Consider the following 6,510-nt stretch of genomic DNA (forward strand, 5'->3'; position numbering starts at 1 on the left):
TTAGATGGCAATATTCAGGGTAATGTTTGCAGATGGTTTTATTTCAAGTAGTCTGAGAGAGACCTGGCTGGCTTCTCATGGTCCCACACTGCCCTCCTAAGTCTCTCATGTATTGCATTTATTCCCCCGATCCACACATCACTGGAGCAACTCCAAGATGACTGGTGCCCTCCTACCTTCCATGATTGCCCTCGGTCTCCTTCTAAATTGAATTCTAGGTATCAGAGGGTGAAGCTGACACCAGCCTTTCTTAATCTTCCTTTCTCTGCTTCTATCATTCTAGGGCACAAGACCAGCAAAGATCTGGGGCAGGTAGGGTGGACAGAGGTCAGGATGAAGGTCAGAGTTCTACATAACTAAACATTAAAGATTAGCCATGAACATGATCAATTGGGAACAAAGCCGAGGCAAGGCAAGATTCCAGTTGTCTAGCCGCAAGGCAGGGCAGGTCAAGGAACCCAGGGATGAGGTGGTTTTGAGGTGCAGCTTACACAGAGCATACCAAAGTAATCCCTGCTCTCTGCTGTCAAACCCTCAAAGGAAACGAGTAACTCTTACAAAGAAAGTGACCCCCCTTTTCTTCTTTTCTGTCTTTGTATAAAAATTCAGTCATCAAAAAGAACCTTCTAGATTTTAGATGAGGCTCAGAGCAGAGCAGTCAGCAGCTGAATGTAAATAGCACAGCATTCCTGCTGTCACCATGCTGGGCTAGAGAAATGATCTTAACCTCCAGGGTGTTTCTACAGTGAAACGTATGTATTTATAATAGGGGAAAAAGGAAAAAGTATGCAGTGGGCTTTGGGTAGGTGGAGGCCAGCTCTTCCTGCCTTTAGGGAGGAGTGTTGCTGGGTGCCTAGTTCTCAGTGAGACCTGGAGTCAAAGTCTGCTGGAGTCTTTAGCCTCGGGCCCAAGTTAGGTCTCTTCTCCAGTGTCGCAAGTAGAGAGGAACACAAAATTTTGCAGGACTGGAAGCAAGGAGTGGCTAGGAAGAGATATTCTAGCTGTGTGCTTATATCTTGGTTTATTAACCTGTGAAATGCATCCCAGAAAGCCTATGTCACTGGGTCATTATAAAGAGTGAATAATGCCAGCAATCTGTACACAATAAATGAAGCTCCAGTTTCCCTCTTTCAGCAGTGCAAGTACTTTGTGACTATTCATTTTTATTTTTTGCCTGGAGAGTGATCACTCTCCTGAAATACCCAATGTCTAGAACTGTAATTTCTTCCTCCACCACATTCCCTCTCTGAACATATCAAATCCTCTCTTGTGTGTAGTCTCAGGGGCGCTGTCCCAGTCTCTTGGCAGACACTGAGCTGCAAGGACTTTTGAGATAGCATCCATCTCCATGTTAAAATAGCTTTTGAGTCAAACAGAAAGACTTTACTTTCTGCTTATCCCTGCTTACTCTGCTTCAAACACAGTGCATTTATCCATCAGAGCCTTAGCCTGCCAACCAGGGGTTTTCTGGATAATCAACTCAGTAAAACCAGAGACTCAGAACTGACAAACAGCTGCTCTGAGAATGAATTGTGACTTAAAAACAGCCTAGTATTCATCATGGCAAGAAGTGTGGACTGGAGTTCAACTGATCCCCTGGGACTTCTGTTGTGATGAAGATTCTCTGTCCTGATTGGCTGCTTGTGGGCTTGACTGAATAGTATGTGGTATTCTCTTGGCCCCTAGAATGATAAGACCAGTTTGGGCAGTATCTGTTCATCTCATCCCCGGTCCAGGTAGCCAGCTGTTCACTTGAAGACATTTATCAAATGCCTCCAATGGGTTAGACACTAGGGTAGGAACCAGGTTAGGCTCTAAGGACACAGAACTCTCTGTCTGCTGGATGAAAGATGGTTGACAAATGGTATTCCAAATTGTGGATACCCAGAGAACCGTGGAAGTCTCTGTTGGACAATGAACCAAGTCTTGAGGGAAAGGCTGTGAAAATAAAGGGAGAATGATCTGGAAGTAATGAAGAGTGGGTCTCAGAGAGCAGTCAGTGGCTCAGAGGAGTGGGATGTGAGCTCTGCTGCTAGCCTCCCCTCACTGCAGCAAAGGCGGGGCGTCAGCAGGGTGAACTGAGATGAATCTCTGCCTCACTCATGATATAAGACACTTTGTTCAAATGACTCAACCATTCTGGAGCACTCAGCTTTGTCAGTGAAATGGTGACAAGAGTAGTGACCTCATGGAGCTCTTGGTAATTCTGGATGTCATAACATCTGTCCCAGTTCAAGCAAATGGCACTTAACCGTGAGCACCATGGCTCTGCAGGAGGGTACCTTCCTCCTGTTGGGGCATGAGCCTAGTCCACTGCTAACGCTAGATGGCACACTGTCCACACACAAGGGCTCTTGATGCCTGTGGGCTAGGTGCAGGCAGATTCAGAAGAGCTGGCTGGGGGAAAGCTGGTTAATTAGAGGGCGATCCTAGCTGGACGCACTTTCCTTGCCTTGACTCTTTTCTTCTGTTTAGGTTTTACTTGATGAGCAGTGCCTTATAGCCTGTATTTGTTTCTGGAAAAGAAAAAACAGTGAATTAACTACTCATTCCACTACACATAACTACCTTGAGTCCCAAGGTTGGCTCCAGTGCTTAGCTCACATTTAGGATTTATGATTTTAATAAGTTATTTAAAGACATTTGGGTGAATCCTATAATTTTATTTTTATTTGATTTTTAATTAGCAATTACAATAACATATTTCCTTGTAGCATTTTCATGAATGCGTCTCATTTGGGTTGATCCTCTATACCCCCCTCTTCACCCTAATCTGACTACTGACTCCCCACACCCCACTTGTAACATTTTTCCCTCAAGTATTCCACTTTACACTTTCATGTCACATATATATTACCCTCCATAAATCCTTTATTTAAAAATTACTAATTTAGTGTGTGTGTGTGTGTGTGTGTGTGTGTGTGTGTGTGAGAGAGAGAGAGAGAGAGAGAGAGAGAGAGAGAGAGAGAGAGAGAGAGATCATATGTGGAGGCAAGAGGCCTCAGGCCTTGTTTGAGTGTACATACCTTTTGAGGACATTCTGTGTTGGGCATCTTTTTTTTTTTTCTTTCAACACATTCTAAATTCTTCCTCCAAAGAGGGTCAAGTACTTGGGTAAAGTTCTAGAACTCCTTATTTTTAGGTTGCAAGCCACAAAGGGACACTCCCATCTAACAGGAGATGGGCTATCCTGGGCTAGACTTAGACTGAGGGGAAGCTTAAATATAGAGATGTCTTCCCATCATCCAACTATGCAGACTAGTGTGTCTATCAGCATCAATAGCCCGGCTGAGCAGCATAGCCAGCAGCAGCAGCAGCAGCAGCAGAAGCACGGGTATAGTCTGAAAGACTCAGCATCAGCCTTGTTTCACTGGTTCACTTAGCACTGCATACAGTTGGAAAAGCAGGCTTGGGTCACACCATGGCATAATTGGCCTGGGAGCAGCATGCTTGGCTGACTTTTGAAGAACAGTTCTTTTCTGGATCTTAGATTACTTGACAAAGGAGGATAGGCAGGCACACAGGTGAGTGCCCTGGCCTAAGGGCTCATGCTGAGAGAACTGGAGAGCTCTGGGTGCAGATGCCTTCTCTCATATTGCCATTGTCCCTTGGCTGAACCAGACAAGCTACTGGGAGGGGAGCTGAGCACAGAATAACCTACTTCTGTCTCCAAAAATGAACTAATGACCATGAAGTTGGGCTGGCAGGATGGTTTGGAAGTGATCTTGAGCTGGCTACTTGGGCCTGTTCATGGAAGCAAGTAGTGTGTGTGTGTGTGTGTGTGTGTGTGTGTGTGTGTGTGTGTGTGTGTGTGTGTGTGTGTGTGTGAAGCATGAAGCATTTGTGCACATGTGTGCTTGTGTGTGTGTATGTGTATTTATTGTGTGCATGCACACATGAATGTGTGCATTTGTGCATGTGTGTATTTACAAGGCTGACACTCAGATTTACAGAGTTGGTTATTTTGTCAGATATAACACAGATCAGGGCTAGAAGTTCTGAATCCCATGAGTTCTTATGAAAGTTGGGGGTCCCCAGAGGATAAAAATGATCTAAGATTAGGCTGATGAAACAGGAAGCACATTGGCCAGAAGCCAGAAGACTCATGCTTGTCTCTTCTGTTACCACTGAGTTTGTGGCGATAACCTTAGAGAAATCATTTAACCTCTGAGTCCTGAGACACTAGACTTGTGAGTTGGGATACTGTCTCCTGCTTCACAGCAGTGGGGCAATGATGCAATAAGACAGAGACCATGGAAGATGCATTTAAAAAGATGAGGGTCAAGTACAGTTGGCTAGCTGCATTCCAGCTTCACAGTTGTCTCCTAAAGGTCTAGGGCATTCATCTACATTTCGAGAGTCTCATCATTGGGGCATCACTACCAAGACCAACCGAATGAGTGCCTTGTGAATCTTGTGCATCATGCTTTCTGTGTCCAGATTTTTTTTCCTTTTTCAAAATTTAAATTAGAAATCCCTTGTTTTACATGTCAAGTCCAGCTCCCTCTTCCTCCCCTCCTCCCCTGCCCCCCACCAGCCCCTTATACTATGTCCTTTCTGCTCCCCAGGGAGGGTGAGGCCTTCAATTGGGGATCTTAAAAGTCTGTCATATCATTTGGAGCAGGGCCTAGGCCCTCCCCTGTGTATCTAGGCTGACAGAGTATCCCTCTATGTGGAACTGGTTCCCAGAGTCCATTCGTACACTAGGGATAAATACTGATCCACTACTAGAGGCCCCATAGATTTCTTAAGCTTCCTAACTGACACACACTTTCAGGGGGTCTGGATCGGTCATATTCTGGTTTCCCAGCAATCAGTCTGGGGTCCATGAGCTCCCCTTGTTCAGGTTAGCTGTTTCTGTGGGTTTCTCCAGCCTGGTTTTGACCCCTCTGCTCACCACTCCTCCCTCTCTGTAACTGGATTCCAGAGTTTAGCTCAGTGTTTAACTGTGGGTTTCTGCTTCTGCTTCCATCAGCCTGGATTAAGGCTCTAGTCATCAATCTCATTACCAGGGAAGGGCATTTAAGGTAGCCTCTCTACTATTGCTTAGATTGTTAGTTGGGGTCATCCTTGTAGATCTCTGGAGATTTCCCTAGTGCCAGATTTCTCTTTAAACCTATAATGGCTCCCTCTATTATGGTATCTCTATTTTTCTTATCTTCTATTCTTCCCCTGACTCAACCTTACTGCTCCCTCATGTCCTCCGCACCCCTCCTTGTCTTCCCTTCTCATTCTCCTAACTCCCTCTCCCCTCCCCCCATGCTCCCAATTTGCTCAAGAGATCTTGTCCCTTTCCCCTTCTCCAGAGGACCATGTATGTCTCTCTTAGGGCCCCCCTTATTTCCTAGCTTCTTTGGCGGTGTGGATTGTAGGCTGGTACTCTTTTGCTCTAAGTCTAAAATCCATATATCAGTGAGTACATACCATGTTTGTCTTTCTGTGACTGGGTTACCTCAATCAGGATGGTTTCTTCTAGTCCCATCCATTTGCCTGTGAATTTCAAGATTCCATTGTTTTATTTTCAGGTGAGTAGTACTCCATTGTATAAATGTACCCACATTTTCTTTATCCATCTTCAGTTGAGGGGCATCTAGGTTGCTTCCAGGTTCTGACCACTACAAAAAAATGCTGCTATGAACATAGTTGAACAGATGTCCTTGTTGTATGAATGTGCATCTTTTGGGTATATGCCTAAGAGTGGAATTGCTGGATCTTGTTTTTTTTCCCCCATTTTCCTGAGGATCTGCCATACTGATTTACAAAGTGTCTGTACAAGTTGGCATTCCCAACAGCAGTGGAGGAGTGTTCCCCTTTCTCCACATCCTCTCCAGATTAAACTGTCATTGGTGTTTTTTATTTTAACCATTCTGACAGAACTAAGTTGGTGTCTCAGAGTTGTTTTCATTTGCATTTCCCTGATGGCTAAGGATGTTAAACACTTTCTTAAGTGTCTTACAGCCATTTTAGATTCCTCTATTGAGAATTCTCTATTTAATTCTGTACCCCACTTTTTAATTGGATTATTTGGTGTTTTGGTGACTAGCTTCTTGAGTTCTTTGTATATTTTGGAAATCAGCCCTCTGTCAGATGTGGGGTTGGTAAATATCTTTTCCCATTCTGTGGGCTGCCATTTAGTCTTGTTGACTGTGTCCTTTGCCTTACAGAAGCTTCTCAGTTTCAGGAGGACCCATTTATTAATTGTTGATTTCAGTGTCTATGCTACTGGTGTTATGTTCAGGAAGCAGTCTCCTGTACCAATTCATCCAAGGGTACTTTCCACTTTCTCTTCTAAGAGGCTCAGTGTGACTGGATTATGTTGAGGTCTTTGATCCATTTGGACTTAAGTTTTGTGCATGGTGATAGATATGGATCTATCTGTAGTCTTCTACATGCCAGCATCCAGTTATGCCAACACCATTTGTTTGGCACTATGCTTTCTTTATTCCATTGTATAGTTTTAGCTTCTTTGTCAAAAATCAGAAGTTCATAGGTATGTAGGTTAATATCAGG

This window comes from Cricetulus griseus, chromosome 7, assembly GCF_003668045.3.
Source record: "Cricetulus griseus strain 17A/GY chromosome 7, alternate assembly CriGri-PICRH-1.0, whole genome shotgun sequence".
NCBI classification, from domain to species: domain Eukaryota; kingdom Metazoa; phylum Chordata; class Mammalia; order Rodentia; family Cricetidae; genus Cricetulus; species Cricetulus griseus.